The sequence below is a fragment of the Panicum virgatum genome, chromosome 1N (assembly GCF_016808335.1).
Source record: "Panicum virgatum strain AP13 chromosome 1N, P.virgatum_v5, whole genome shotgun sequence".
In the NCBI taxonomy this organism is placed as follows: Eukaryota; Viridiplantae; Streptophyta; class Magnoliopsida; order Poales; family Poaceae; genus Panicum; species Panicum virgatum.
The window spans coordinates 20,871,289-20,891,281 of record NC_053145.1 but is presented as its reverse complement, the minus strand read 5'-3'; the positions used below and the strand labels follow the sequence as shown (position 1 = coordinate 20,891,281).

At 48.3% G+C, this 19,993-nt stretch overlaps 1 long non-coding RNA gene across 1 annotated transcript; it reads right to left on the bottom strand.

The window, feature by feature from the left end:
* Positions 1-15,489: 15,489 nt before the first annotated feature.
* Positions 15,490-16,659, bottom strand: LOC120655496. Its single transcript, XR_005667548.1, has 3 exons — positions 16,475-16,659; positions 16,007-16,381; positions 15,490-15,878 (listed from the first exon to the last, which is right to left on the bottom strand). It is a non-coding gene; the product is annotated as an uncharacterized LOC120655496 (long non-coding RNA).
* Positions 16,660-19,993: the final 3,334 nt, after the last annotated feature.

Genomic DNA, 19,993 nt, shown 5'->3' with positions numbered 1-19,993 from the left:
TTTGACAATATTTCAGATATAATGTTTTGCTAGGATTGTTTTTACCTACCAAGCTCCACATAAGCCTTCCACTTTTATATATGAGTAGAATAGGTTGAAGACAATCTAATGTAGGCTTGAGAGACTTGATGAGATGAGTATTTCCATGATCTTTTGCAAGAGAATTTCACTTATGTTTGATATGCATTCTTTTGAAAACTCTTCACGATGAAACAAGGTAAAGGTTTGAAGTTCGCTTAAGTTTGAGAGCATTGCATTTATTTATTATTGTGGTTTGTTCTTTAATTGCTAGTCTATCTTTCATAATGAAAAAGTAGCCGGTCACAATATGAACTTAAATGCTAAATACTTGAGAGAGCAATATGTCTTGTTATGTATGACTAAGTGCAGAGAGGACATTGAGGGGCAACGCTGATTTCTTTATAAGCAAAGCTCCTGGACTTACTCGAGGACGAGTAAGGTTTAAGCATGGGGGGAATGTTGGCGCTCCTTAAGTACCCACTTTATCCCTTGTTTATCCTTGATAATGGCATGAATTTAATATCAAAATCACTAACCGTCCTAACCCCGGCCTAATTTTTGGTCATTTTCACACTTGCACATATATTTTGGAGGAACTTCATTTTTGCAGGTTTTTGGTCTATTTTGGAGCATGAAATGACGAGGCCCGTGATCGAGCGCTAACACAGAGAAAGACGAAGGCCAAATCCCAAAGGAAGGACCAAAGCCCATGTTGATTCGAAGCCCATTCATACACATCCATCCTCCAAGAGAGCCCAAAGGACCGAGCCCACGAAGATGAGATCAAGATACTTCGGGATTAAGCAAAGCAAATGAAGATTTAAGGAAGGATTCCCTATCCTATCCTTTCCTCGAAGATATCTCCAAGATAACGACGTTAAAAGGGGTGCAATCGTGAAGGACATAAACTCTAGAAGATGCGAGGAGTCTGCACACGAAAAATGAGACCGAGGCGAGCCCGAAACAGGGTAGGCCGGCTGGCCCAGCCCGTTTTCAAGGCGGTTTGGCCTCCCCTTCGACCGGTGGCTTCCTCGGCTTATAAATAGCTTGCACCTTATTCATCTCGAGGCATCCATCCACCCAGAACTCGACGAAAACCTAGGGCCAAGACCAGAGGGAGACGACGGCCGCCGCAAGTCTTTGAAGTTGTCTAGGAGATGGCTTAGGCCGCCCCTAGCCGCCATGGCCTCCCTGCGAGGTTGTGCCATGGTGGAGTTCATGAGCTAGTTGGAGTCGTCAATGGTATGTACTCGGTGGTGACGATCCAAACGAATCTATTATGTGAGTAATGATAATCATGTCTTCCGAATCTATTAGCGATCATGTTCTCTCTTTCGATTTTGTTCTTTTCTTTGGGTTTGCTTCATCTTAGATCTATTATCGAGATAGATTGCTTAGCATGATCTTGTAGTCATGGTGGCTAGAGGTTCATGGCGGAACTACCAAAGGGGGTTCGACTTGCTTCAGGGTATTTCGTTCAAAAGGGGGGAGTCGTGACAGGCCGTCTCCACAGAGTAGGCGGAGTATCGAGGGATCGGATTGGAGATTTTGAGTTTAAAGATGCTTTTGATTGAGATGCATGATTTATTTGCTCGTTAGCTTGAATTACAACTAGATGACGATAGGTCTAGTCATGTCTTTGGTTTTGCTATGATTAAGCCTATGTTCATGGATGAGATCAACCTTTACACATCACTCATATCTGTCAAAGGTTTACCCTTTATATGCAATTAATGCTTCATGTTAGGATAGATCCGTTAGATTAGATGGAAAACGTTAGGTAGTTCTTTGTCGATCCACGGATTGATAAACCTTGGGGGAATACTCTATGGGAAAAGCTACACGAACCGTGCGCTTGCGGTATACAAATTGGGGCGCTAAGGAGTGTCAACATGGTGACACCGGACCCGTACCCGAGCGGGGAGCGGATCCGGGACTGTTGGTCCGGTGTGGTGGAGGCGGACCCCAGGGGTCCGGTTGTTCAGCTCCTTAGGGCGTAGTTACAGATAACTACGCGAGTCTTGACATAGCAAGAGGGGGTACCCTAGTCCAGAGGTACCGACAGTGGCCCCCGGGCCCACCTTGGGGGAGGTACGAACCCGCAGGTGGGGCCATTATCGTGACACAATCCTGATTACGTTGTCGTGCTTATGTTGAGAGCGGGTGCTCCGGACCCCTTCAAGGCCGTAGCACTTGTTGCCAGGTTTAGGTACTAGAGCGCTCTCCGTAGGGCAGCGAAGGTGCAGGCTTAGGCTACGGAACCAAGCTAAGCGGCTGCACGGACCTCGATCAGCCCAGGGAGCGAGCACCACTTCCCCGGACCCAGCTCCAGGCGACCGTGGCGAGCGGTCTCCGCCGGAGCGGGCCACCGGAGTGGACTTGGGCGACCGTGGTGAGCGGTCTCCACCGGAGCGGGCCACCGGAGCGGGCCACCGGAGTGGACTTGGGCGACCGTGGCGAGCGGTCTCCGCCGGAGCGGGCCACCGGAGTGGACTTCGAGCGATCGTGGCGAGCGGTCTCCGCCGGAGCGGGCCACCGGAGTGGACTTGGGCGACCGTGGCGAGCGGTCTCCGCCGGAGCGGGCCACCGGAGTGGACTTGGGCGACCGTGGCGAGCGGTCTGCACCGGAGTGGGCCACCGCAGTGGACTTCGAGCGACCGTGGCGAGCGGTCTCCGCCGGAGCGGGCCACCGGAGTGGACTTGGGCGACCGTGGCTATCGGTCTCCGCCGGAGCGGGCCACCGGAGTGGACTTGGGCGACCGTGGCGAGCGGTCTCCGCCGGAGCGGGCCACCGTAGTGGACTTGGATTGTCGCTAACGATCAACGAGATACATCACCGGTCCTCGTGGCAAGGCATAGGAAACCATGCCTTATACTAGAAAGGAGTCTGGACCCCTAGGTACAGCAGCCTCGGATACTAGGGCACTCGTAACAGGGTAGTGAAGTGCGTAGGCTTAGGGTACATTACCAGGCTAAGCGGCTACGCAGAACTTCTCCACCCCAGGGTACAAGCACTACTTCTCCGGTGCAGGACCCTAGGAGTTTGGACCGCCTCCCAGCTAGAAGGGGTGTCCCAACCTGTCCACAAGCCAGCAACTCAACTTGGATTGTTAGCGACAATAAAAGACTACGTACGAAAGAAGGAAACGTGCAAGCTGAATGGACAAGTGACATTTAAGTTAATATAAAGATAGGACTGAGAAAGCAAATCTCCTTCATTACTTGATTCGTGGTGTACATCAGAGGTCGAGATTACGAGGGCGGACCTCTACCGCTCTGGACCACTTGCTGGTGTCGCTTGTTTGTGCGATGAAGCCAGAGGTCGGGTTTACAAGGGCGGGCCTTTACCGCACTGGACCACACGTAGGCACCATATCATTACAAAAGGAGAAACACACGCAATCCTATTTAGTGGTAACCTACAGCTGTCATTCGTAAGGCATGCAGTTTCCAGCCGGAGTGGAACTGCCATCTTGGAGATTCCTCAGTTGTTGGGGGCAGGGGCGCCCTGGACATGCTTATACAGCATCATCCAGCATCACCTCGGGAGCTTGCAGAGCCCTCCTTTGCTCAAGCGCTGTTTCATGCTTAGTTTGCATGAGAACAACTTCTTTGGTTTTGAATGGGAGTGGCCCTGTCGTTGCCATTGCCGTCGGAAGCCAGCCCGATGGCCGCTCATAGTGAGCTGAAACCAGCTTGACACCCTGGCGCAGCGGATGGACGGGTGCTCGTTTGGACGAGCACGGAGCGTGGAGAAGGGCGGTCGTTCGCCGGCCCCACCTTGGTGCTGGCACAGGCCCCCCCGCGCCTTGTGGTGGAGGTCAATGCCTGTCTGCAGCAGCTCCAAGGAAGGCTTGAGCCAGGCGAGGGAGAAGACGACAGATATCCTTCCCGAGCCACAGCCGTCGGCTCCAGCTCCATCTTGAGAGGAAACCTTGAGCCGACGTTGTGCCGACGGAGGGGACTCCCGGTGGTTGCTTGAGAGAAAACCTTGAGCCGACGCTGGGGTGTCGCAGGGTGACACGCAATAGGTGTCTCCCCTGCGTGCCACCATGCCGGCTCTGAGGTGTCGTAGTAGCGACGCACAGCAGGCGCTGCTGCCGTGCGCCACCGCTCCGAGGACACTGCTGCCTCGGTATCAGGGCATGCAGTGTAGGTGACGCCGTGCCATTCTTCATCTTCTCGTCGTCATTGCAGAGGATGAGCTCAACCTCAGAAACCAGGAGGTGAGCGAAGATCTGGCCAACGCTTGCGCGATCCCCACGGACGGTGCCAAATGTCGTGGCTCAAGGAGGAGGGCCACAAAGGGTGACGTAGTGCACCCGCCTAATCCTGGAGGGTGGTTACTCGGGAAAGTGCAAGCTATTCCTCAGATCTACTCATGAAGCAAGAACACAAGAACACACGAGGATTTAGAGTGGTTCGGGCCGCCGGAGCGTAATACCCTACGTCCACTGAGAGTTCTATTGTTCTAGAGTTCGTGGATGAGTCTATCCTCTACCTCTAGAGCCCCCTTCTCGGCCTTGAGTCATTCTCTAGCGGGCGTCCCCCTTTTATAGCGCAAGGAGGATGCGTACACAGGCGTTGGACCCCGACAGGTGGGCCCAACAAGGATGTATATTTTACTATAAAAAAGACACTAATGGTGCTACAGTGGTTGAGAATCTCTTCCCGGATATGCTTCATTGCACTGTAGTCTCTCTGACTGAAGGGAGTCTTCACTTGTCCCATCGGCGAGACGCCCGTTGAGGCAATGTAGGTTACGGCATAGACTGTTGGGGCTACCGCGTAGGTGTTGTGATACTCCGTTGCCGAGCTGTCGTGTCTAACTGGCGTAGCAGACTGACGCGCGTGGCGTGGGTGGCGCCAGCGACTGTACTGCGCGCCTTGGTAACGTGTGATCAGCAGTACAGCCTGGCAAAAGTCTCCTCGGGCTCTGCTATGGCAGAGCGCACTTAACGTCTCCCGCATTGAATGCGGTAGGTGGGCGAGTCTTCCCGAGGAAGCTAGGTGGCCGTGCGCGTGCCTGCGCCTGCGGACATGTGGCGGCTCCGGACCCCCTTAGGCGGGTTGTCTGCTCCCTCCCCGCTGAGGGGTCCGGATAGTATATGGGGGTCCGGGACCCCGTGGGAGGTCCGGGGCCCCCGGCTGTTTTGGCTCAGCGCTCCCCTCTTCGGGACACGTGGTGACACCGGACCCGTCCCCGAGCGGGGAGCGGGTCTGGGACTGTTGATCCGGTGTGGTGGAGGCAGACCCCAGGGATCCGGTTGTTCAGCTCCTTAGGGTGTAGTTACAGATAACTATGGGAGTCTTGACATAGCAAGAGGGGGTACCCTAGCCCAGAGGTACCGTCACAACCCATCATACACACCTCCAATGTCATTGCCTTCGCAACAATCCATGCCACCACCTTCGCACCAGTCGATGCCGATGCTACCCGCTCCGCAGTACGCCAACACATGGTCAAGGAGCTCCACGCCTCTACCTCCACCACCGAAGATCGAGCCAGGACAGATACCGGAAAGAGCAGGCGACGGACCATCCGGCAGCATGGTTAACATCATCAACGCCATCTCCGGAGGATCCAATGAACCGGTTCATGAGACGAAGAGGCAACGCAAAGAATACTTCAGAGCTGTCTCTCATGTGAGCGAAGGCAAATGCTTCCGAACTCCATGGTCGCATGTCCCCATAATTTTCACACAGGCTGATCTTCGGCTGCAACACTACCCTCACAATGATCCCCTTGTCATCAGAGCCAACATTGGCAAGAATTCAGTACACTTCGTAGGGAATGATGTCGGAAGGATCTTGGTCGACAATGGTAGCTCCGCAGACATTCTGGTATGGCAATGCTTCATCAACATGGAGTTCACAGAGCAAGCCCTGAAGAAATCGCAGTACCCTCTCATTGGCTTCGGAGGCAAGAGAATCGAGGCCCTCGGCAAGATAGATCTCAACGTCACGTTCAGCGAAGGGGTCACGCAAAGAACAGAAGCAATAACCTTCGATGTGGTGGACATCAACTATCCCTACAATGCCATCTTCGGCCGCAACACGCTGGTGAAGTTTGCAGCTGTAATCCATCAGCCGTATCTATGCATGAAGATACCTTCGGCAGGGGGAGTCGTGACCGTCTACAGCAACCAAGAAGAAGCGCGCAGGTGCGAAGATAATGCGTACAGCACCAACAAGACCGTGCATGCCATTGAGGCGTCCAAAGAGGACACAAAAACATTTTTTGCCGAAGACATGCGAAGAGATAATAAAAACGAAGGGGTCTCACCAGCAGAACATACAAAGAAGGTACCGTTATGCGAAGATGTGCCTGATCGTATGGTGATCATCGGCAAAGAGCTCGAGGAGCACGAAGAGGCAAGACTCATACAGTTCCTGAGGAACAATCAAGATGTCTTCGCATGGTCTTCGTCCGACCTGCGAGGAGTCAGTCGAGAAGTCATTGAGCATACGCTTACAGTCAACCCGAATGCAAAACCGATAAAGCAGGGGCAGAGGTCAATGTCCGAAGAGAGGAAGAAAGCAGCGCAGGGTGAGGTGCAGAAGTTGCTAGACGCAGGTGTCATTCGCGAGGTGCAATACCCAGAGTGGCTAGCAAATGTGGTCATGGTACCGAAGAAGAATGGGAAATGGAGAATGTGCATCGACTTGACCAACCTCAATAAGGCTTGTCCGAAGGATGAATACCCTTTGCCTCGCATCGACACATTGGTCGATGCGGCGGCCGGCTCAGAAATGCTAAGCATGTTGGATTGTTTCTCCGGCTATCACCAGATTTTCATGAATAAGGAGAACGAAGAGAAAACTAGTTTCACCACTCCCTTCGGGACATATTGTTACATCAGGATGCCAGAAGGCCTCCGCAATGCAGGCTGTATATTTAACAGAATGATCAAGAAGGTGCTCAGGGACCAGCTAGACTGAAACATCTCTGCATATGTGGATGACGTGGTCGTTCGGAGCAAGAAAAAAGAAGATCACATACAAGATCTTCGTGAAACATTTGCAAACCTTCGCCGGCACGGGATAAAGCTAAACCCTGAAAAATGTGTCTTCGGTGTTCGAAGAGGCAAGCTATTGGGTTGTATGATCACAGAAAGGGGTATAGAGGCAGGGGCAGGGGCTTCGGCAATCCTCACTGCCCCATCGGGCACACAATTGAAATATGTAGCGAGGCTAGACTTCAAAGGGTGCACAAAAAATGTTGCAGAATACGAAGGCCTGCTCCTAGGTCTTCGCAAGGCAAGAGCACTGGGAGCGCGAAGACTGTCTATCAGATCCGACTCGGAGCTAATCACTGGACACATCAATAAAACCAATAGAGCACTAAAGCCGGAGCTGTCAAAGTATCTGGCAGCCGTCCGAGGCATGGAGAAGTTTTTCCTCGGATTCAGCATACGGAGCTTCCCAAGATCGCAAAACAAGCAAGTCGATATACTGGCGAAGGCCGCAGCTCAACATGATCCTCTGCCACCAGATGTGTTCTTTGAAACATTGAAGCAGAGCTCTGTCAACTGCGCCGAAGAGCCTGTAAAATTCATCAATGCCATAACTAGCGAAGACTGGAGGGCAACAATAATGGCCTATCTGCGAGGGCATTTCGTCCCTGAAGATGACAAGGAAGAAAAGAGAATGGCTCTCCGTGCTCGCAACTACAAAATCATCAAAGGAAACCTATATCGAGGAGGTGTCTGCGCGCCCCTCCTGAAGTGCATCTCTTGTGAAGAAGGCCGACAGTTGCTCGAAGACATTCACGCAGGCATGTGCTCTTCGCACATTGCAACAAGGGCATTGGTAGGCAAAGCTTTTCGCGAAGGTTTCTATTGGCATGCGGCAGTTGCAGACGCACACGAAGTGGTCCGAAAATACTCAAATTGCCAAAGGCATGCACCATACAGCAAATTTCCACCAGACGAAGTGCAGTTATTGCCTCCGGTGTGGCCCCTCGCTCGATGGGGCATCGACATAGTAGGGCCTTTGCCCACAGTGCCAGGAAACTACAAGTATGCTATAGTTGCAGTAGAATATTTCTCGAAGTGGGTCGAAGCCAAGGCTCTCAGAGATATCACAGCCCGAGCCTTGCAGAAGTTCTTCTGGCAAAACATTGTGTGCCGCTTCGGCATACCAAAAGAAGTCACCGTAGACAACGGCAAGCAATTTGATTGCACCACATTCAGAGACTTCACCACGCAGCTTGGGACGAAGCTATGTTTCGCTTCGGTCTATCACCCGCAATCGAACGACCCGGTGGAAAGGGCCAACGGCATTATCTTCGCAGGCTTAAAGAAGAATATCACCGAGTTGCCGAAGGGGAAGTGGATAGATGAGTTAACAAGGGTAATTTGGTCACACAATACGACAGAGTCAAGGACAACAAAGTTTACTCCGTTCAAGCTCTTGTACGGCGAAGAAGCTGTCACGCCCGAAGAAATCAAGCTCAAATCTTGGAGGACGTCCGAAGGGACGAACAATATAGAAGAAGACATGAAGCCTTCAATCGACACAATCGAGGCAGCAAAGATGCAAGCAGCAATCAACCTCGGCAAATACCAAGAAGAGACTCGAAGATGGAAGAACAAGAAGGTGAAGCCCAGGGAGATTCAAGAAGGGGATCTTGTACTTCGCAGAATCCCGAAGGCCAAACATAAAGGAAAGATGCATAGCAAGTGGGATGGACCATTCATTGTCGCCTCCATGGTGAGACCAGAAGCCTGCAGACTTCGCACACTGGAAGGTATCGAAGACCCATACTAATGGAATAAAGATATGCTAAAAAAGTACTATGTGTAGGAACAATGTAAGAGCCCACGGAGAAAATAACCGAAGGGGCTCAACAGTTTAGTATTTATTTCCGCAATTTTTTATTTTTTGTTTGCGAGAAATTCGCACAATGTATCGAAGGGACCGTACTCTTTTCCTCACGGGGGAAGCCTTCGTACGTTCACTCTGAACGTCAGAAGTGTGAGGTTTTTAACGAGGCGGAACCCTGTGTAACCCCTTGTGAAATATAAGCAAGGTCCCCGAAAAGAAAAACCTCAGGAACAGGAATATGGTGAAAGCACCGAAGCGTCTATCCCTCTTCGCCAAGCGAAGAGGGGAGTCATCATCGCATAAAACAAGTGATGAAGCTTGAAAGAAGTAAGCACGGAATGCAATCCCGGATAGGGGCTTCGCACCTCTTAGCTTTACTTCCAACTAAATAGCAAAGTCCTTATGAGCGAAAAGCCTAAGGCAGAGAAGTCCTTGCGAGCCAAGAGACCAAGGCAGAAATTCGAAGACATAAAAGTCCTTATGAGCGAAAAGCCTAAGACAGAGAAGTCCTTGCGAGCGAAGAGCCCAAGGTAGAAATTCGAAGACATAAAAGTCCTTATGAGCGAAGAGCCTAAGGCAGAAAAGTCCTTGCGAGCAAAGAGCCCAAGTCAAAAATTCGAAGACATAAAAGTCCTTATGAGCGAAAAGCCTAAGGCAAAGAAGTCCTTGCGAGCGAAGAGCCCAAGGCAGAAATTCGAAGACATAAAAGTCCTTATGAGCGAAAAGCCTAAGGCAGAAAAGTCCTTGCGAGCGAAGAGCCCAAGGCAGAAAGTCGAAGACACAAAATCTTCATGAGCGAAGATCCTAGGGCAGGAAAGTCGATGAGCAAAGAAACAAAGTCGAAATCTCTCGTAAAAATTCATCTACCCCCCGCAAGTCGAGCAAAGGGGGGGTGGCGCTTCGCAAAATGTACACACGCTCGACTGTGGCGTCGATGACTTTCATCCTCCCGCCCGTGCAAAAGGGGGGGTGGCGCTTCGCAAAATACAAGTTTGCACAGTCGAAGGATAAAACCGGGGAGTACAAATATACTCATTTGTATATAAAAAAAGAATAGTTCGTGTTACAGGAAAAATTACACTTCGCAATAATAAGCGAAGAAAATGCACGTGTACACTTCGCACAAAAGCGAAGAAAGATACAAATTTCTTCCCTAAGCGCTAAGTCGAAGACTCCACGAAAACTAAATCATGAAGTTACATCTGAAATTTCTTCGTCGAAGATAAGGCGGTCCAAGTCAGATATGACTTCGCGGACCGCAACATCTATTATTTCTTCGACAGTCCGGCGAAGAAAGGCTTCAAATTCAAACCCTGCAAGCAAGGGCAACCCATCGTTAAGAAGATCCTTTGTCAAAAATCCCTTGGCGACGATACATGAATTCATGCGGAGCAAACATGTCTTCGACAGGCTCCGGCTTCGGCTCTAGAAGGCCCATGGGCGATTTATAAGGCCTATCAGTGTCCAAAAGATGTTTTATTTCACGGCGAAGACGGCGCTCAGATAGAACTTTTGCGTGTTCTTCGGAATTGCGCTGGAATTCCGCAAAGAAACGTTTTGTATCGGCGTTCTGATAGTCATATGCGCATTCTCGGTCAGACCAAAACTCATCAAATGAAAGCCAAGGGCGACGGGCACGGAACTTCTCCCAAGTTAAACCAGAAACATAAAAATTCCCGCAGTTCAAGCGCCAAGGAATTATACCTTCGATGATCCGCGTAGGGACCAACGCAGGGTCCTGCGCAGACATCGAAGGCGTTAGATACAGAGATACTTCTGTTTTTTAATACTACACTACTACAAAAATCACTAAGCCTATAGTCATCACACCTCGCCGATCTTCGGCGCATCATCTGCTTGCCCCCTGCCATCTTCACCCTCGCCATGGCCAGGGGCTCTGTCTTTGCCGCCACCGGGAGCGTCGCGGCGCAAGTTGCCGGCTTCAACCTCACCAAGGAACCCTCGGGCGAAGATTTCTGCCTTCTCTTGAATCTAAGACAAATCAAGCATGTCGATAAGCGAAGACGGTAACAAAAAGTGAACCTTTTAGAAATGCGAAGTGGTACCTGATCTTTCGTGCGCTCCAGCTCAACATCAACAAGTAGCCGCCCTTTTTTCATGGAAGTACTTCGCGAAGTTTTTGGCGATATTCTTTGGTAGGGCAGGAAGGGCTTCGGGGCGCAAGGAGTCCAGCGAAGGCCATTCAAAACACGAGTCCCGAAGAAGTCGTAGCTGAGCCTTCACGATGACCGTCGAAGAGGCATTGCTCTCCGCTGGAAGCAAACGGCAGACAGCAGCACTAAGAGTACATGCCGCAACCGTAGCGGATAGCTCGCATTTGAAGTCCGCGCCTGATCTGGCCATCGCCAAGGAGGCACGGATCCAGCGGAAGAACTCCGCCACTTCGACGTTCTCCTCTTGCGATATCTCCGGAGGATCAATAGCGAACTTCGCAAGCAATCCGTGAATGTCAGTTTGCACCAAATCTACGAATGAGCTGAAAGCGGTGTGCCATCGCTGAATAACATCTTTCCCACGGGCACGTTGAGCTTCGGCAACCCTCCGAGCCTCTTCGGCTTCAGCTTTAGTTTTTTAAGCATTTTCCTTGGCCTTCTCTGCAGCAAGTGCGTCCCGACGAGCAGCCTCAGCTGCCTCGGCATGGTTCTTCGCCTCAGCACGTGCAGCAACGAGTGCCTCATCGAGAGCAGTTTTTTCCTTTTCCAAGGCTATCACACGCTCCTCCATTCTCGCCGACCACGAAGTTCATTTGTTTTCAATCCTGAGTTGACGGGAGGCGCAGCGCGAAGCGACGAAGGCTTTTAGGGAGAGGTCTTCGACATCTTGAAGAATCTGGCTCACTCCGGTGGACATCAGGTGCTTCTCCATTAGGGGAAAGCCGAAGGAGGAGCTGGCTTTGGCAAGGAATCCCCTCTCCCGGTCGCTGCTCAAAAACCGAAGACTACCGACGATGTTGCCCCCGATCAGCTTCGCCTCCGGCATCCCTAGAGCGGCAGCCACCTCAACAGGGTCTGAGGTGCTTACATGGTAGCCGCTGCTCTCTGTCAAAGTGGGCCTTCAGCTGGAAGACCCGGCGGCAGGAACCCGGCCGCCCTCGCCGACAGCGAAGGTCGGGGCCGTCTCGGGGGCAGTGGCATGTCCCTGGGGACCAGGACCGGACCCCTCCACGTCCTTGCCGCTTGACGACGACGACGAATCCGAAGATGTCGATGATGAACTCGGAGACGAAGGGGTTGCTACAGAGTTTCTAGCATGGGGCTCTGTGGCCTCCAGGACAGATTGGATCTCCTGGACGAGTTCGTCATCGCTGTCTGGCTCCATGGCACTGTACTCTAAAGCCAGTGAGGGCTTCGGCGGTGGAGCGACGGCCGCGATAGGATGAGCGGCAATGGGAGGCGAAGAAGCGGTGACGGGATTTCCGTCTCCCCCATTGTCTTCAGACTCCCCAGCGCTGCAAAGGGGCGAGGAAGTCAGGAAATCTAGAAGCTTCGAGCATTTCCCTCCACCAGGGCCAGAGCCCCCCTTTTTCCGTTTTTTCTTCTCAAGTGTGGCAGTGACACCACTGGTGCCTCCAGCTTTCCCCCCTACTTTCTGAACAGGAAGGAGAGCTTCGGCAGCACGCTGAGGGGCTTCGATGCCGAAGAAGGAAAACACCCGATTGCCTCGCGCGCCGGCAAGTTTGGACAGAAGCAAGTCATATTCATTGCCGGAAACTGGTCCAAGCATCTCGTCAGCGCGGGTCTCCACCTCTGCTACATCTATTTCTAAAAACGAAGACAAAAATTCATATTATCCTCGCAAAAAAAAAGTTACATTCTTTTCGAAGTCCGAAGGCTTCACTAAAGTTGGGCATCGGAAGCCCATAAACTTCCCTCTCCGAAGGAGCCCAGGAGGAAATGGTCCAGCCCTCTCTGAGGGGGAAGCACCCGCATGCAACGAACTCTTCTATTATGTCACGCATGCTGAGCACTTTCGACACCTCACGAAGGACGGTCATGAAGGCTTCGTTCGCAGGGATGCGAGCCACGTCAACCTTCGGGGTGTCGCCCAAATTTCCCAGCTTCTGAACAACCAAAGAGTGGCGCTTCGTCTCCGGGTCGAGGGGAACCTTGTAGTAAAACCAGAACGAAGACCAGTCCCCCGGCCACTTATTCTTCGACGCCCCAACGGGGCTGGGAGCAGTATGTTGAAAGGCGAAGGTGTAGCACCCGTACTGGGGCTCCATCTCCGATGAGACACCATCAGAGCCACGAACGGAGATGCTCTTCGGCTGGTAGTGCACCCGCATCACCCGAGCGAAGTTCTCCGGGGTTGGGGCGAGGCGGCAGGTATTCAACAACCACATGAAAAGGTTGGCGCGGGCGAAAGAGTTCGGGGTCATGTGGTGTAGGAAGACGCCGTACCGGACGAAGATGTCGACAACAGAGGGGTCGAGGGGGAAGCGAAGCCCAGCAGGAAAGAAGTCCTTGAAGACGACCACTTCGTCTTCTCTTGGCTTCGCATAGGTGTCCGTCTCCAGGGGAACCCGTCCGAGGCCAGGGGTCAGTATCCCTTGGTTCTCCATTTCTCGTAACATGGCCAGGGTCATCTTCGTCTGGCCGAAGAAGGTAGTAGGCGGGAATTTGCTCTTCTTGGGAGCCATTGCAGGATCAGGTGAATTCGCCGTGGCGCTAGCGAAAGGAAATAAGCTAAAACAGTGCCAGTCGAAGACAAAGAGACTCAAACGCTGGAGGAAGTGAGAGAGTTCGCGGCAGGGAGGCAATGGAAGCGTACCGCCCCCTGCCCAGGCAACCTCGCTTATATAGGAGGGGGGACGTGAAGAGTCCGTTTTGCTCCTCCATAGTTTTCGCGGAATGAGCGCGCATGGAAGGGCAGCGACGGAATTTCGCACCGGACACCTCGTTCAGCATGTCGAAGGAAAAAGTCAAATTTATTTCAAGTAATTCATCAATGCATTAATCAATACGCCTCGATGTCTGGTCTGTTGCTTAACAGGTAAATTGAGAAGACTCAGGCCTCGACGGACCGCGAAGCGATCGGTCGAAGCCCGAAGGGTGGCGCTTCGGGAGAAAAAGTCGAAGTCATCGCCCCTCCAACGATGGGCAATGACTCTGAGGGGCTACTGTTGGGAGCGCCACCTTTTGCCATCGACCGAAGGCTCGCGCACAACTTGAATGCCACGAAAAGGTCTTCTGCCGGCTCGGCAAGCCGAGCGAAGAGAGGCGAAGACCAAAGCGCCAAAGGCGAAGATGAAGCCGGGTGAAGTGAGGCGAAGATCAAGGCGCCAAAGGCGAAGACGAAGGCAAGCGAAGCGAAGAGAGGCAAAGACCAAGACACCAAAGGCGAAGACGAAGGCAAGCGAAGCGAGGCGAAGGCAAATGCGCCATTTGCAAAGTCGAAGACTAGCAAGGGAAGGCGTAGGAGAGCGAGCACTTCAGAAGCCGCGAAGGGATCATGTTCGCCGAACGATGATGTGCGAACCTGGGCCCGATGGGCTGTAATGGGCCCAATGGGCAGAAAGGGGCCTGGATGTAATCTACTAAGTGATGTAAAAATACGGTTGTGCCCCGAGAATATACCGGGAATATAGTTGTTAAGGGGTATTACACTGTAATAATGGAGGGTGGTAGGTGAACCGTCACCTATAAATACCCGACCCCTGTACATTGATGGGGGACATTGAATACAGAGAGAGAGCTGCGCTTAACTGTGCGAAGCCTTGTTTCCGTTTCGGAGTTGTTCTCTTCGATTGGTGCGCACTTTTCCTCACTATTGTAGTGTTCGTCCATTCCGGAGGCACTCTCCACCAACATTTCTAAATGTTGCAATTGAGTCATCAACTTGTCTTATAGTTTCCTCATTCCAGATCATGTCATCAAGATCAGAACACATACCATCAGTGTCTATATTTAAATCAGCAATAGGTGCTGAGAAGCTTGTGTCCGTAGTGCTGTGTTTCAGGTTGTTCAATTGGATATCTTCATTTGTGGGATGCTTGTGAACAAAATCTGTAGAGATGAGAATATCTGATTTTGATAGGTGGTGGTCATCTGATTTTTTGTTATCCATAGAATCAACCAAGACTTGGGTGTGCTGAGGTGTCGCAAATTGAAGTTTCTTCTTGCGAGCTGCAAGTAATTTGCTGATCTTTTCTATCTGCAAATTATTTAATGATGGAAATCTAGTTTTTTTCACACTTGTTTCATCTTCCTTGATACTACCACTACCAGACATTCTGAGCAATGATGCTGGTAATGGTCTTTTCTTCAATGGTGCGTTGTTTATTGAAGATGACCGACATGAAACATTGTCACCTTGAAGCTGCACTTTTTGTTCTGCAGGAGGTAAATGTCCATCAACTGAACCATACTCCATGACTAATTTTACTAATGAAAAGGTAAAATTGCTGAGGTTGGCTGACTCCTGTTGTGGTGCAAGATCCAACTGTTGAGTGCCAAAAATTAGTTTCTGCAGATCTGCCATAAAAGAGGTCTGACTAGAGCAAATATCAACAGCATCCTCTGAATGTATTGGCTCCAATTCATCAATGAAATTGTCAAAAATTTCTGCAGCTTCAGTTTGAGCATCAATGATTTCAGGGACTTGAAACTCTAGTGGGGGGGGAGCATGTATTTTGAAGGCAAATGCTCATTGTGACATGCCATTTCATAATTGACTGCAGCATCAAGAGGTTCAGCGGGTGTAACTAACTTGGTTTTTCCATTGTCATGTGGATCATTACTCTGCAAAGCTGTTGCAGATGTTGAATTTGACTGATCAAATGCCACTGCAAGTGCACTAATTGCTCTAGTTTCAATTGCTGATAAAGAAATAGGAACCTTGGTGGAACACTTGTCATTTGAAATGTTTGTCAATTTGCACATGGAGCTGTTGTTTGTGTCGCGGATAATTCTTGCAGCTTGGCTTATCTGTGAGAGCAACAATGGTTTCATTGAGTTGATGTAATGTTTCCATGATTCATTGTACATTAGGTGTAACTGTTTCCTTGCCTGTGAAAAATAACAAAAGCATAAATAAACAGCTAAAAAAAGAATAGCATTATTGTACATTAGAGCACAATGAACATTAAAGAAGGTGGTGTGTAAGGAACCGGGGAGGGGGGTTGTGAAGTACTGACCTTAGTGTAATAGTCCTCTGGAAGAATTGTTGAAACTTGTGTTCCATGTCACTGTTTGTATCGATGAAAATGCCATCTGAGATGGGATAGTGAGTGCAAAAACATGACCTCCTGATATCTCTCAGCTGCCAAAAAAAATTGAGGAAAACATATGCTGAAATTTCTTTGAAAAATAGTTGATACAAAGATGAAACATGCGCTGAAGACATCTGTGTAAGAAAATCATATAGGTATTCTTCCAAAATTTGTGCCATCATCATTCATTTTGTCAAGCTCAACATATGCCATAATGATTTCTGTTGACCAAATACTTAGACGAGGCATATAATTTGGAAGGCTTATCTCTGAGGTATCAAGAAGCTCAAGATATATTATCTGTGGAAGGCGACAAAAAAATCAGGGGGATTGTGAAGGAAACAATGAAAAACAAAAGAAATGGAAACGCATATATAAGTTTTTGCAACATACCAGTATTGCGATTGTGCAGCCCCCTAATGAAGCAGTAGTGCACTATTTGCGAGCTTGCTGGAATTTGGAAATAGATGACACAAGCTTGTCTGTGATGATAGTTGACCAATCATATGAAATGATCTTTTCTGGCTCATATATAGCTTCATAAAACTCAGGGCTTGCACAATCACTACTGGTTGGGCACAAAAGAGATGTTAGTTGTTCAAGAAGTGCAATGTGCAGTTGACCATGGATTTGATCTGAACTCAAAACATTTTGATTTGAATGAGGTTTGGAAATGTAGTTATGTGCAAATTAAATCACTGTCAAATAAAAAAAAGTGTTTCAGTGCATTTTTTCCTGCAGGTAATACAAGCAGTGGAGGCTGAGGGCTTTGAGCAAGGAGAAGGTGAACGACAAGGCCACGTGATGAATGTGCAAGTAGTTGATGATTTGCCAGATGATGGTGGAATACATGCAGTCAGCACAGAATCGTGGTGCAATGACATTGCTGAAGATGTACTTATAGAAGAAGATGATGATGTAGCAGAAGAAACAGATATGGACAATATGTTTGATGAAACCAACTACCCAACACTGACTGAAATAGAAAACGCAAAAGAACCAGAAATTGGCATGTGTTTTGCTAGTAAAGATGAGGCATATCATTTCTTTAAAGTGTATGCTAGGAAGATTGGTTTTGCAATCAGGAAAGACAGCACATACAAGTCAAGAGTGACTGGATTGTTACAGAGATAGGTGTTTGTGTGCAACAGATAGGGCTGAGGTGTGCTGAATGATGACCCAGGAAGAAAGCGAAGGAGCAACGTTATCATGCACACAGAATGCAAAGTCTCAATGCGTGTGAAACTAGATTCAAACCAGTGGAAGATTATTGGTGTCAACTTGGAGCACAACCATGAACTAGCCCCATCAAAATGGCTTGTTCGTTTCATGAAATGCCACAAAAGCATGACACCAGCTGAGAAGAAGTTTATCGAAATATTGCAGAACAGCAGGGTGCCTCCAAGAAAAGTAATGTCCATATTCAGAATGCTGAGGACCCATGTTCGAGCTGTGGGTTTCGATGCAAGAGATGTCACAAATTTGAAAAGCCAAGAAAATAAGAAGCATAGGAACAAGGATGTTGATGAGTTGCTAACATTGTTCAAAGATAGGCAGAAGAGAATATCAGGATTTTACTACAGCTTGCAGACAGATGAAGATGGAACAGTACGTAGTGTTTTTGATAGATGCAGTTGGTAGGTCAAACTACAAGGTTTATGGAGAGTACATATCATTTGACACCACGTTTAGCACTAACGTCTATGACATACCATTTGCACCAATAGTGGGAGTGGACAACCATGGCAAGACAATTCTATTTGGATGTGGTCTTCTGAAAGATCAGACAGCTGAGAGTTTTGAGTGGTTGTTTGACACATTCTTGGCTGCTAATGATGGCAAAATACCAAAGACAATAATAACAAACCAGGACTAGGCAATTGCAATTGCACTGAATTCTAAATTTCCATATTCAGTACGAAGGTTCTGCTACTGGCATATCATTAAGGTAATGAAGCAGAAACAGTATGCATACTTTAAGGCTCGTAAAGGTTTGTACAGAGAAATCAAACGAGCTGTGAAGCACTCATTCACACCAAGTGAGTTTGAGCAAAGGTGGCATGAAGTTCTAACAAAATACAATGCTACAGATAACAACAGATTAAATTACTTGTATAACATAAGGAGGTACTGAGTGCCAGCATACTTTATGGACTGTTTTTACCCTTTTTCAAGTACTACTGGACGAAGTGAGAGCACAAATGCAATGTTCAAAGGATATGTTGCCCATAAGGACACAATTGCAAATTTTTTTGCTGCTTATGAAAACATACAGGAGAAGAGTTTGTCATCGTTGGATAGGTGCAAATTTGATTCTGAGTTGAAAAAACCCAACTAATGGTCATACAATTGTTTGGAGGAGGATGCTTCGAAGATATATACAAACGCAATTTTCAGGAAAATTCAGAAGGAATTTAGGAACAACACAGCGTATGGGGTGGCAGAAATAATTAATGGAAGGTTATATGAGGTGAAAAGGAAAACTGAGTACAAGGATCCTGAATTTCATAAAGATTTGTTCACTGTGGAGGTCGCAGATAACAAGAAAGAGTTCAGTTGCACTTGCAGGAAACTAGATAGGGATGACATTCATTGTTGTCATGTTATTAAGATTGCTGAAATGTTAGACCTTTTGGTATTACCAGAAAGCTTTGTTAAGTATAGGTGGACAAAAAGAGCAGACCAGGATGTTTCGTTAGCTACAGGTCAAGACCTAGTAGTTGGCGGAAGCAAAGCAAGTGAATCTATTCAATACTGCATAATGATGGCGGACATTGCAAACTATTGTTCAAGCATTGCTGGTGACAAGAAGGCAGTTACTTTATTTGCTGCAGAGTTTGAAAAATTAAAGGCAAAAATTACAGAAGAAATGAAAAAGAATGCTGAAGGCAATGCTCAAACCAACCCAGAGAACACGATAGGAGGCCAAGGGAGCCCTGCTGGAAGCAACCAAGAGAACGAACCAGCACGTGAAACCCCAATCTACAAAGACCCCCCACGTGTGATTAAGAAGAAGTCGAACACAAAGAGAAAAATTCCAATTGGAGAGAAGGTGGAAAACCAGATGAGGGCACAGGAAGCAAAGAAAAATAAAGTGAAAAAGGCACCTACAGTGAAGAGGTGCAGTGAGTGTAAAAGCACAATGCATGATAAAAAGTCATGCCCAGAAATTGGAAAGATGCTACAGCTACCACAGGTGATTCTATTGTGCAAAAAAATGATTATACAATTATATGTTTTGGTTGACCATATATTATTTTGGTCAGTCGAGGCAAAATATATATTAATATGCTTTTTTGAAAATATGTAGACTCAAATGAAAGGAGGCGTCCAGCAGGGTAATGCAGAGACTACAATGATGATGAAGTTCCTTTGATCACAAGAAATATAGTAGATGAAAACGAATGTGCAGGCTGAAGAAAGTAAGATACTACAAACAATGCTGAAGTTCCTTTTATTGTTGTCTATCTTTACTAATGTCCTAATAGATAAGTATAGAAAGTAACTGTTTTTTCAAAACAAATTTTGAATATACAGGCTGAACTGAAAGGGAAGGTGAACTCGGCTGCTACACATGCTACAACAATGCTGATGTTTCTTTGATAATACAGACATGAAGACATTGTCTACAGCTACAGATTTTTAGGATATTGTTGTGTTTAAAGAAAAATGCAATATCTAAGTATGATGATGCTATGTACTGCTCAATTTTTAAGTAAAAAAAACACGACAGGATACTTACCTTTGTTTTTTTTTTGAGAATTTTCTTGATACTTGGAAGGATGGCAAGATTGCCCTCGTGACAAAGCATGTAAACAACTGCTTGTGCTATGAGATTATACATTTGTTCCTGCAGTGTGGGAATAAACATTTGACCATAAATATAAAAACATTAAAATTCATTACATTGAA